At 41.0% G+C, this 13,547-nt stretch overlaps 1 protein-coding gene across 1 annotated transcript in view; it reads right to left on the bottom strand.

Annotated features, from left to right (window-relative positions):
* galnt11 (UDP-N-acetyl-alpha-D-galactosamine:polypeptide N-acetylgalactosaminyltransferase 11 (GalNAc-T11)) overlaps positions 1-8,443 on the bottom strand; it is a 30,847-nt gene extending 22,404 nt beyond the window's left edge. The window contains exon 1 of the mRNA XM_062991118.1: positions 8,389-8,443. The gene's annotated coding sequence lies outside the window, so the exon portion shown is untranslated. The remainder of the gene's footprint in view (positions 1-8,388) is intronic.
* Between the last annotated feature and the right edge of the window lie 5,104 nt (positions 8,444-13,547).

Here is a 13,547-nt window from a genome sequence, read left to right on the forward strand (position 1 = left end):
ACACAAAGTTGGTGTACCTTGCTGTTTTGTATATATTTGCACTGTTAATCTAGAGCTAAACCCCCCCTTAGAACTGAACTTCGACCTGTGCTGTGATGAGCCTGTCTGGCTACAGTGCACTCAGCTACACACCACTATAATACTGTTAATTGTTAGGCACACAGTTAAAACGGTAACTTTGTAACATGAAATTATAAATGCAAACTGAGCGAGCAGAAAATAAAAATCAGAACAGTTTTTAAAATGACTAACCAGTGGGTCTAATGTTTATTCATCAAATTCCTTTCAAATCTAGAAGTTCTATTTTTAATATTACCAAATATAAGGCCAGCACAGGGCACTCTACAATAACTAAGACTTTAAAATATGGGGAGCAGGTAGAGTTGGTATCATACCTCAACTATCCATGTTTGGTTTTCATCTTTGTCATTTACACTACTTTTTCTAGAAACAACCAAACATCATAATTCTTCTTTGCACTTGTCAGAACAAGAATAAAGAAATTGGAAAAGATTGTCTCTTCAAACAAAGATCCGAATTGTAGAGAGTATGGTCTTCTCTGTGGTTTGTATGGATACAAAAGCTGGACAGTTAAAATTCTGGACAGTAAGAATATTGATGCCTTTGAACTTTGGTGTTGGCAAAGACTTGATAGTAAAGAAGACAAAAAAAGGCAGCTCAGGTGGCGCAGCGGTAAAAACACATGCTGGAACACCAGAGCTGGGATCTTGAACACATCGTATCTAATCTCTGCTCTGCCTGCCGGCTAGGCTGAGCGGCCACATGAACAACGATTGTCCTGTTGTTCAGATATGGGCGGGACTAAGCCGGATGGGGTCTCTCTCCCATGATTGGTGCAATTACGACCTCTGCTGGCTGATTGATGGCACCTGCACAGAGATGAGAAAAGAGTGCTATCAGGGTGTGTCTCTCCGTACAAAATGCTGAGCTGCACTGCACTTGTCCAAATGTAGGTGATAAGATGCATACGGCATGCTGCCCACGTCTTGGAGGGGGCGTGGGTTAGCTTCGTTCTCCTCAATCAGAGCAGGGATCGGCATTGGTGGAGAGAAAGCATGACGCAATCGGTCTCGTTTAATAGAAAAAACAGTTAAGCTTGGAAAAGTTAACGGTAAAAGAGAAAGAAGATGGATGGATACAACTGGAAGAACAATGAACAAGCCATTGAGAATCCTAAAGACCCAAACAGTAGACACAATATTTTGAAGAAACACAATCAATAAGGTCACCAGGAGTCAGAATCGACTTAACATCACTTAAATATATATAACAGTATAGAGTAGCATGAGCCAATGACATTGTCATGGAAAGTAGTTAGTTAATCCTAGGCTGCAATCACATGATTTGCTGGCTGTGCCAGTGTTTCCTATGAAACAAAGCAGTGCCGTTTTCCCAGTCACTGCACTATTTCAGTAGTGCAGTGACTGGGTGCAGTACTATTTTCCCAAGTACACCTGCCAATTTGACAAGGATTTTTTAATGCTTGCAGCAAAGTTCCAACCAGACTGAACTTTGACCCAGTTTGCCACTGATCTCTTCATGGCAGACATGGCAGAGAGAAACTGATTCTCACCATTTCATGAACGGTGTGAAGTGCTGTGTTCCACTTTAAGCTAAAAGCATTGCATTTTTGGGGGGCAAAGAAATTCTGAGTTTGCACAGCAAAGATGGGCAGACGATTTCCAGTATGTCAATTAATACATGAAAAAAATTACTGAAATGTTTAAACACAATGTTGCTCAAAAAAGGATTTGCATATTTTTTCTCTACTGTGCATAAGATCATTAAATGATTAAATGATAATGATTAAAGAATCTGTAAGAATCTCAGGGTGTAAAGACAGTGCCCTTGGCAAAGGTAATTTACACTTCTGTGATGGCAGCATTAATGCAGAAATGTACATTGAGATCTTAGAGTAACGTATGCTGCCTTCAAGACGTCATCTTTTCCAGGGACTTTCATGCATTTTTCAACAAGACGATGCAAAACCACATGCTGCACACATTACAAAGGCATGGCTCCAGAAGAAGAGGGTACGAGTACTGGACTGGCCTTCCTGTCTACCCCAATAGAGACAACTCTGTACTGTTGCACACCTTACGTGTTTTCAGGAAGAATGGGACAAAACACCTTCATCAATTGGTATTCTCAGTGCCTAAATGTCTTTTAGGTATAGTGAGATGGAATGGCAACATTACAAAGTGGTAAATGCTTTGCCATCCCTCCTGTTTGTGTTCCAGGTCTGAACTGCAAGACTGTATATTAACAAATGAATATGTCTGCAATTAAATAAGTCAGTGTAGGAAAGACATTCATTTGCATTTTCCATACTGTCCCAACTTTTTCTGATTTGGGGTTGTACACTAAATTTCATACAAAACTGCATATGAATAAACCAGTACAGTCAGTCAATATTAAGGATTGTTTTCAAGCTTGCTGCTCAGTGGCACGACCTGCAGAAAGCTGTATATCACATGAAGAGTGTAAACACCGCTGCAGGCATCAATATGTGCCCAGCCTTACATACCACATGAAAGCCACCTAATGTGTCATGGTGTCTTTTTATGGTCACCTATGATTTATTATTTAGCATTTTAAACTGACTAGTTTGGTTTTGTGGGATTCAACATTGAGCGATTCCTGGAATGTATCTAAACGTAAAAATGCTTCTTTAGTTTGACAGTTTTGTCAGCTGGCACAGTCGAGGTTGTTTTACAAAAGGAAAAAAAAATGCTACAGCATAAATTCCTCCAGACATAAAGCAAGCAGTCCAAATCTAAAACATGATGGTGTCACATTAAATATTAAATATACTCCTATTTTCCCTCTAGTGATTCTGATTGACTATTAATTAATCCCACCCCTAGAAATCCTTAGAAACAAAATGAAGCAAAATGAAGTATTTTTTTCAATGAATATACACCGACTAGGCATAACATTATGACCACTGACAGGTGAAGTGAATAACACTGATTATCTCTTCATCATGGCACCTGTTAGTGGGTGGGATATATTAGGCAGCAAGTGAACATTTTATCCTCAAAGTTGATGTGTTAGAAGCAGGAAAAATGGTAAACTGTAAGGATTTGAGCGAGTTTGACAAGGACCAAATTGTGATGGCTAGACGACTGGGTCAGAGCATCTCCAAAACTCCAGCTCTTGTGGGTGTTCCCGGTCTGCAGTGGTCAGTATCTATCAAAAGTGGTCCAAGGAAGGAACAGTGGTAAACTGACAACAGGGTCATGGGCGACCAAGGCTCATTGATGCACATAGGGAGCAAAAGCTGGCCCGTGTGGTCCGATCCAACAGACGAGCTACTGTAGCTCAAATTGCTGAAGAAGTTAATGCTGGAGCATCGCAGTTTGTTGTCTGCATAGCCGCAGACCAGTCAGGTGAGGTGTTGACTTGGCCTCCAAATTCCCCAGATCTCAATCCATTTGAGCATCTGTGGGATGTGCTGGACAAACAAGTCTGATCCATGGAGGCCCCACCTAAAGGATCTGCTGCTAACATCTTGGCGCCAGATACCACAGTACACCTTCAGGGGTCTAGTGGAGTCCATGCCTCGACAGGTCAGCGCGATTTTCACTGCCTTGAATTAGGTAGGGCCTTACTTCGGGGTGACAATAATTGTGAAGATTAATGGCAGAAAGAAAACTCCAACTGACACATTATACTGAAATGAGATGTCAGAATAGTCAGATGTAATGCAAACAACTGCATCTGCCAGAACACAAGTGAAAGTGTTGACAGTCAAACAAGCTTTTAAATAATTTGATCAGCAACAAACTTTATTCGAGCCAGCTTTGACCTCCCCCCCTGCGCCAATGCCAGAATGTTTGTATGACTCTAGGCAGCAGCTTTTAATTCATAGCAGACCTGTTTGTGGTAACTAAATCACATCTGTCCATCTCAGAACGACAGTTTTTATCCCCAACCTTGGCTAAGAGACTGTGTACTTTGTACTTATGGACAATTGTTTGTGATGATCATATGAAGGATTTTAAGGACCTGCAGGCTGTTAAAGAAGACGCTACTCACTCTAAATGACTTTTTAAAACAAGGTTATCGGAGAAGCTTAGATCTTCTGCCCTGAAAGGCATCTGTCTTCCATTGCAACATGAATGGCTGAGCCAGTAGGAAACATGAGAGAGAATTTGAAACATGATATTTCATCATCAATTAAACAAAGCTCGATCCAGGGCGCCTGCCACGCTGGACAGGATTCGTCACACGACTCTGTAGGCCAGAATAAAATGCTACACACACTGCACACAAAAGGTACAATTATGTAGAATGTAATGTTTGAAGCGAAAGGACAGAAAGACTCAGTGGTGTCTGGTAATTAAAGCTCAGCTACATACACAAAAAGAAAAACACACATTCTTATTTTAGCAAAGGACTATAACCCACAGTTAGATTGTAAGTATGTTCCTTCATTCTGTGGCGAGACCTTAAACGGACAGTTTATGCTGGAAAACCTTTTAATGTAGCCAAATAAGAGCAATTCTGCAAAGAAGAGAACAAAATACCTCCACAGATATGGAAAAGATTCATTAATGAAAGTTATTGCAAACTTTTGATTGCAATTGTTACTGCCAAGGGTGTCACAAACAGTTTTTCCAACTAAAACATGCAGATCCGAGAATGGTCAGCTGCTTCAGTTATCCCCCAATCTAGCTATTTCCAATTCCTGATTGTGAATCCACTGTCGCTTGAACAACCCGTGATCTGATCAAGGATAGCCCGATCACCGTACGCCCCCTTCCAGTACATGTCCAATCTACGGCTGCTTTTTATCACCTGTCAGTGTTGGGTTCCAACACAAAGCTGTACTGTGTACGGGGAGCCATGCTAAACACCATGTGAATCTCCCCACTCACACAGGCACCTGGACCAGTCCAAACAACTGCATATGGCTGAGGCAGCGAGAAGAGACCCCATCCGATCCATCCTCCCTTAAACACGGCCAATTGTGTTTGTGTGGATGCCTGGCCAGGTCGGTGACTTTGAACGTTTAATCTCTCTACAGTGGTGTACCAGCCCGTTAAACGGCTATTATTTTAATTTCAATAGAACAGTTCTGACCAATGTGTACAACAGAAGGAGAAGCAAATTATTTGGGATGGAGCTTTTGTATATAAACAGCAGAGTTTATATACAAAATAATACTGAATCTAATATCAGCAGCACTTTAAATCGAAGAGTTTTCTTTATAAGTGGTAGTGAAACATTAAACCTTTGGTCTACCATTCTAAACCACAATTGTGTAGTAATTATATGCATTTATATCTAGGGATGTAACGATGCACCACAAGACAGTTAAAAATCGGTGCACATGTTCCACGGTAATTCATGGTAATTCATGTAAAATTAATCAATATTCACTTTCAATGTTATTTTTTAAAGAGAAATAATAAAAATAAACTTTGTCATAATTTGTCTTCAATTTCATTTAGTTAAAAAAATCGTATCGTAAAACGTATCGCATTGTGGGTAGAGTGTATCGTTACATCCCTAGTTATATCTCATAAATACATTCATGTCCAAATGTGCATCTGCCAGATTGAATGTTCAATACAGTCAAGACAATATCACAATTATTTTACAATTTTACAAATCCAAAAGACATGAACACAAACTTTATGGGTGCTTGGGTGGCACACAGGTGCTACTGGCCTGTCTGGAGTACACTAACTGACATGACGGGTTATGCCCGAGGAGAAAGGGTGGATGACCAAAGCCCTGTGAAGGAATGGCATTATCAGGGTGTGTTACTCCATTGTGCTCATTGTTAATATAAGGTCTGATAAAAAATAAAAAAAAATCATAAAATCCGTTAAACAATTTGAATGAAAATTTGTATGTCAGCTTCCTTTGGATAAAACACTAGAGTTCCTCTTATGTTACAGTTCCTCTTCCTCTTAGAGTTCCTATTACGGCAGTGGCAATCAAAAGGTTGTTGGGCCCCTAATGCCAAGTTCACACTACACGACTTTCCAAGTCGACAGATCGCTGTACAGTTCACACTACACGACTGGATCTCTTGTAATCGGGAGTCTTTCAAGTCGGTGTGGCTTTCACACTACACGACTGATCGGCGATAGGGGGTTTCACACTACACCATCTATCTATCACCAACTGGAATCGCAGGCGAGCTTCTCTGGTCTCCCAAACTACAGTTTGTCATGAAAATAAACGCGAGAAGTGAATTGGAGTTTAGTGATACCATGTCCAAAAATGCACGTCAAAAAGTAGCGTTTGTGCTCTGATGTGCAGCGTAAAATCAAAGAGAAAAATAAATGAATCCGAGTGGATTGGGCAACACGACCAGCAGGGATTGTTCTGTTCTGTAGCGAAGTTGGAGGTTAATAAATATTTTTTGTAATGCAGTGCTGGTATTATGGTTGGGCCTGGACGATAAGTTCACAAATATTGTAAAGCTTTAAATAAATTTAAATGATGTGTCAATATCTGTTATAAATTTAGCATACCAAATACTAAGACATTTCTGTAAATTTTTCAAAGATTTCACTATTTAGGTCAAATTCATGTGCTGACTAAATCCAAAAACACAAGACGTTTCAGACTTATGGTCTCCACTGTACATCTAAAATACCTGTACTAGCAACATATACTGCCTGGCCAAAAAAAAAAGTCACACACTCTAATATTTGGTTGGACCGCCTTAAGCTTTGATTACGGCACGCATTCGCTGTGGCATCGTTTCCACAAGCTTCTGCAATGTCACAACATTTATTTCTGTCCAGAGTTGCATTAATTTTTCCCCAAGATCTTGTATTGGAGATTTGGACCACTGCGCAAAGTCTTCTCCAGCACATCCCAAAGATTCTCAATGGGGTTCAGGTCTGGACTCTGTGGTGGCCAATCCATGTCTGAAAATGATGTCTCATGCTCTCTTTCACAATTTGAGCCCGATTAATCCTGGCATTGTCATCTTGGAATATGCCCGTGCCATCAGGGAAGAAAAAATCCATTGATGGAATAACCTGGTCATTCAGTATATTCAGGTAGTCAGCTGACCTCATTCTTTGGGCACATAACGTTGCTGAACCTAGACCTGACCAACTGCAGCAACCCCAGATCATAGCACCTCCCCCACAGGCTTGTACGGTAGGCACTAGGCATGATGGGTGCATCACTTCAGCCGCCTCTCTTCTTACCCTGATGCGCCCATCACTCTGGAACAGGGTAAATCTGGACTCATCAGACCACATGACCTTCTTCCATTGCTCCAGAGTCCAATCTTTATGCTCCCTAGCAAATTTAAGCCGTTTTTGCCGGTTATCCTCACTGACAAGTGGTTTTTTTAAGGCTACACAGCTGTTTAGTCCCAATCCCTTGAGTTCCCTTCGCATTGTGTGTGTGGAAATGCTCTCACTTTCACTATTAAACATATCCCTGAGTTCTACTGTAGTTTTTCTACCATTTGATTTCACCAAACGTTTAAATGATCGCCGATCACGATCATTCAAGATTTTTTTCTGACCACATTCCTTCCTCGAAGATGATGTTTCCCCACTGTCCTTCCACTTTTTAATAATGCGTTGGACAGTTCTTAACCCGATTTTAGTAGTTTCAGCAATCTCCTTAGATGTTTTCTCTGCTTGATGCATGCCAATAATTTGACCCTTCTGAAACAGAGGAACATCTTTTCCATGACCACAGGATGTGTCTTTCAACATGGTTGTTTAACAAATGAGAAGCTACTCACTGCATCAGTTACGGTTAAATAACTTGTTGCCAGCTGAAACATAATCACCCATGCAGTAATTATCCAGTGGGAGGCTCTTACCTATTTGCTTAGTTACATCCAGGTGGTGACCTTTTTTTTTGGCCAGGCAGTGTATAAATGACGTTTATGCATTATTTTATTGTAATAAATATCGTAATAGGCACTAGAGACACTTTGTAACACTGTATAGATCAGGTCCTGCACCACCTATGCAATAATGCAGATGTTATGGAGCAAAAATACAGATGTTCTATATTTAATGACATTTGTTAATAGCAGCAGGTTTCATTTGCGCAATGCTGGTTTAATTACTGTTAATTATTAGTATTAATAACTAGAAATAACTAATTCTGTTCTTGTAGCTGTATTTCAAACCATAAAACATAAGAGAGAAACATTACTCAGTGAAGCTCCATAACAACCACACACAAATCACTGCAGCTCAGCTAGCTCGCTAACTCTTAGACAAAAAAACACTATATTTGATATATTCACAGATTTGATACACGTTAACAAGTCCAAACCAACTCACCAACCTTTCTTCTTACCAGAGGCACTTATTAATTAAAATGAAATAAAATGGAAATACACGAAAAGAATGAAAAACTTACTCTGTAATAAACATGGTGCGTCTCAGCCTCTGCGCTTACACAGACCACTACACGCTACAGCTACTGCATAAGATTAAGCAGCCTGTCCTATTCCTCTAGATCCTCCAGCACTGACCTATGAGAGCACAAAAATTATGCGCTTCTCACACAACTGACCAATCATAACAAACACTGAATACAGTGACGTACAAAAGTCACCAACCATAACACGGATTTACAACAAAGGCGGGTCAAACACGAAGAATCGTTTGGCGATACGTGCCGCGCATGCGCATCACTGTGGTTTTCCAAGCTGCTGGGTTTTAACTGCTTATGTGTCGCTTTTCGACAATAAAGGTGAAGTAAGTTTTATTTTAATGGTATACCACCATTTTATCCTAATCAGGATCACGGTGGGTCCTGCCTCACTATTGCCAAAAGTATTCACTCACCCATCCAAATCATTGCATTCAGGTGTTCCAATCACTTCCATGGCCACAGGTGTATAAAACCAAGCACCTAGGCGTGCAGACTGCTTCTACAAACATTAGTGAAAGAATGGGTCGCTCTCAGGAGCTCAGCGAATTCCAGCGTGGTACCGTGATAGGATGCCACCTGTGCAACAAGTCCAGTTGTGAAATTTCCTCGCTACTAAATATTCCACAGTCAACTGTCAGTGGTATTATAACAAAGTGGAAGCGATTGTGAACGACAGCAACTCAGCCACAAAGTGGTAGGCCACGTAAAATGACAGCAGGGTCGGCGGATGCTGTGGCGCATAGTGCGCAGAGGTTGCCAACTTTCTGCAGAGTCAGTCGCTACAGACCTCCAAACTTCATGTGGCCTTCAGATTAGCTCAAGAACAGTGTGTAGAGAGCTACAGAGCAGTGGAGACGTGTTCTCTGGAGTGACGAATCACGCTTCGCTGTCTGGCAATCCGATGGACGAGTCTGGGTTTGGCGGTTGCCAGGAGAACGGTACTTGTCTGACTGCATTGTGCCAAGTGTAAAGTTTGGTGGAGGGGGGATTATGGTGTGGGGTTGTTTCTCAGGAGTTGGGCCGACCCTTTAGTTTCAGTGAAAGGAACTCTTAATGCTTCTGCATACCAAGAGATTTTGGACAATTTTATGCTCCCAACTTTGTGGGAACAGTTTGGGGATGACCCCTTCCTGTTCCAACATGACTGCGCACCAGTGCACAAAGCAAGGTCAATAAAGACGTGGATGAGCGAGTTTGGTGTGGAAGAACTTGACTGGCCTGCACAGAGTCTTGACCTCAACTCAACAGAACACCTTTGGGATGAATTAGAGCGGAGACTGCGAGCCAGGCCTTCTTGTCCAACATCAGTGTCTGACCTCACAAATGCGCCTCTGGAAGAATGGTCAAAAATGCCCATAAACACACTCCTAAACCTTGTGGAAAGCCTTCCCAGAAGAGTTGAAGCTGTTATAGCTGCAAAGTGTGGGCCGCCATCATATTAAACCCTATGGATTAAGAATGGGATGTCACTCAAGTTCATATGTGTGTGAAGGCAGACAAGCAAATACTTTTGGCAATATAATGTATAAATGTACACAACCGGTCAAAAGTTTTAGAACACCCCAATTTTTCCAGATTTTATTGATATTTACACAGTTTAATGTTTTAAATGTACTTTGAAATTAAAGCATAGAACAAATAAAACTTAAGATAAAAATAAATAATGGAATAATTTTGTCTGTTGTTTAGACTTTTGACTCATCAGAGTAGCCACCACTTGCAGATATAACAGCTAAACAATCAAGGCGGTCTTTCTACAACCCCAAATCAGAAAAAGTTGGGTCAGCATGGAAAAGGCAAATAATAAAAAAAACACAGTGTCTTACATTTACTTTGACTTTTATTTCATTGCAGACAGGATAAACCTGAGATATTTCATGTTTTGTCTGCTCAACTTCATTTAATTTATTATTAAAAATCTATTCCTGCATTTCAGGCCTGCAACGCATTCCAAAAAAAGTTGGGACAGTAAAGCATTTACCACTTTGTAATGTTGCCATAACTTTTCACCACACTTAAAAGATGTTTTGGCACCGAGGATACCAAGTGATTTAGTGTTTCAGCTTTTATTTTGATGTTTCTATTCAGGGTAAGAACATTAGGGCCAAGAGTTTAAAGCTTGAGGTGAACCCCAGTTCTCTGAATTAAAGTTATGTTGAGTTTTGTGGGCCCCTTACAGTGCACATTATTTTACACTTCAGATTGAAACAACACTGCTGTGGACAGTCTCAATCAGATTCCAACAGTAAAGCAGTAATAGTTTAGTGGCCAAGGTACTGGATTAGTGATTAGAAGGTTGCTGGTTCAAGCCCCTAAAGAACACCCTTAACTTTAAATTGCTTGCATTGTATTAGTGACCATTTTATGATCACCTCAGGTTAGACTGCAGCCTTCGTCTCTGCACTGCATTGTACCGTATCTCATATGTAATGTTTTACCTTCAAATTCTAAATACATTATTAGTAATATACAAATGTTATAAAGACCACTGAGACTTAGGTTTGAATCTCCGTCGTGCTAACAGCTGACCAGACCTGATTGGCTATGCCTAAAGGTTATGCTCTAAGCCCTGCAATATACTGCCACTCTGTCCAGGGTATTCCTGCCTTGTGTTCAGTGTTTTTCAATGAAATTGGACTCACTGCAATCCTAACCAGGATAAAGCAGTTGATAAAATGAAATTAATTAAAATGAACAAATATTATACATTACATCATTTAAATTACATTTGAACTACACACTGTTCAGCAGCTAGAGACAGAAGTGGTACTTTCTCAGGGTTTCTTCCTTGTAGTAGTTTTTTTTCTGCTACTGTTGTTCTGAAATCCATGAAGTTGTTTTGAGATGATGTGCATCATTTAATGCGTCATACAATTAAATTTGACTTGATCCTATTGTGACCCAACACCATAGAAAACTAAACTGCTTTAAATAGGTTAATATAAAAAGCAAATACTACTGTTGAACACATAGAACAAGAACTGTTTTATGAGCTCTCAGATGGGAGGGAGTGTAGGAATGTTTATTGTCCAGCAGATGGTGGAAGAAGCTCAAATGTCCAGTTTTCAAAAAGCATGGATAAGGTTGTGATACATTTTGAAGTGATCATTCTTACAGAGGGCACTTCATAGTGCCAGCCTGACTGTGTCCCTGTGTGCAAAAGTGAGGTTTATGAAGACAGGGTTTAACAAGTTTAATGAGAAAGAGTACAAGCTGCCTGCACAGGGTCCTGACCTCAACCCCTATGAACACCTTTGGGATATATTGAAATGCCTGGCATCACACATGTTCTTGCATAGCTTTTTAGAAGACAGACCCACCATGACCCTGTGCTGTGGTAAAACATGATAATAAAATGTAAAGATTTTTACTCACCTGTTACGCACTCATTTGGAGGGGTGTCCAAATACTTGATTGCTGGCCATATTGATTATTTTTATATCCACAAATTTCTACCTCTCTTAAATTATTACACAGGACACAGGCACAAGGACAGAAGGATAGGATCGTAGAAGGGCATCAACCCAGCAGCAGGACTGGTACCTGCTCCTTTGTGCAAAGAGGAACAGGAGAAGCACTGCCAGAGCCCTACAAAGTGACCTCCAGCGGGCTACTGGTGTGCATGTTTCTGAACAAACTGTCAGAAACAGACTCCATGAGGGTGGCATGAGAGCCCAACGTCCTCTAGTTGGACCTGTACTTAAAGCCCCACACCATGCAGTTCGATTGGCATTCGCCAGAGAACACCAAAACTGGCAGGTCCACCATTGGCGCCCCGTTCTCTTCACAGATGAGAGCAGGTTCACACTGAGCACGTCACATGTCTGGAGATGCCGTGGTGAATGTTATGCTGCCTGCAACATCATCCAGCATGACCCGTTTGTTGGTGGGTCAGTGATGGTCTGGGAATATCCTTGGAGGGTCGCAAAAACCTCCACGTGATAGCCAACGGTACCCTGAATGCTGTTAGATATTGAGATGAAATCCTCAGAGCTATTATCAGACCTTACGCTGGTGTAGTGGGCCCTGGGTTCCTCCTGGTGCAGGACAATGCCCAGTGTGTAGGCAGTTCCTGGAGTATGAAGGCATTGATGCCATTGACTGGCCCTCACATTCCCCAGACCTGAATCCAATTGAGAACCTCTGGGACTTTATGTATCAGTGCATCCAACGCCGCCAAGTCGCACCACAGACTGTCCAGGAGCTCACTGATGCCCTAATCCAGGTCTGGGAGGACATCCCCCAGGACACCCTCTGCCGTCTCATCAGCAGCATGCCCAGACATTGCTGGGAGTGCATAAAGGTACTTGGGGGCCATACACACTGCTAAGTAACATTATGAGTTGCCGTGATGAAATTCACAGAAATTCTACTTTTACTAGTTTACTAGTTTTACTTTGATTTTTGTTCTTAACTAATTACACCATTTATATCAGTAAAGATTTTCAACTTGAATCTTTTGTTCAACAAGATCCGATGTGTGATTTAAGTGTTCCCTTCATTTTCTTGAGCAGTGTATATTGACTCACAGATTTTTATTTATTTTTTAGTCATGAGGACCTATGATCTGACTCTCTACCCTCTAACCCTGAACAACAGTCAATCGTTGTTCATGCTGCCACCCAACCCAGTCGGAAAGGTAAAGTCGAGATTCGATGCGATGCATTCAGAACCCCAACTCTGGTGCACTAGCGTACTTTATCGCTGCGCCACCTGAGCGGCCTATAAATTGTTTTTAATGCATGTTTTTTTTACAAGTAAATTGTATATTACACTGAAATCCTTACAGGTGGTAAAATGTTCACCAGATGTAAATGCACATTACAGTGGTTTTATTCTATTAAAATACACATTTAATGGAATCATTACAGTACAAATAAAATACAGATTACACTGGAAAAGCTGACATGTGTGACACATTATAGCATTAGCATAGAGTTCAGAACCAAAGAGTAAAGCTAAAGCTCATCACAGCCACTCTGAACATTCCCATGTTGTACCACCAGAGGACAGCACCCCCCAGAAAGGTGACTTGTTTCCATGGTTACTGCAGTTCATCCTCACCTGTTTGTAATTAATCATCATTAATCAGTGCTTAAATATTCTGCTCTACATTGCTGTAGATGTGAAGTAATGCAGGC

Source organism: Trichomycterus rosablanca, chromosome 3 (genome assembly GCF_030014385.1).
Source record: "Trichomycterus rosablanca isolate fTriRos1 chromosome 3, fTriRos1.hap1, whole genome shotgun sequence".
Classification (NCBI taxonomy): domain Eukaryota; kingdom Metazoa; phylum Chordata; class Actinopteri; order Siluriformes; family Trichomycteridae; genus Trichomycterus; species Trichomycterus rosablanca.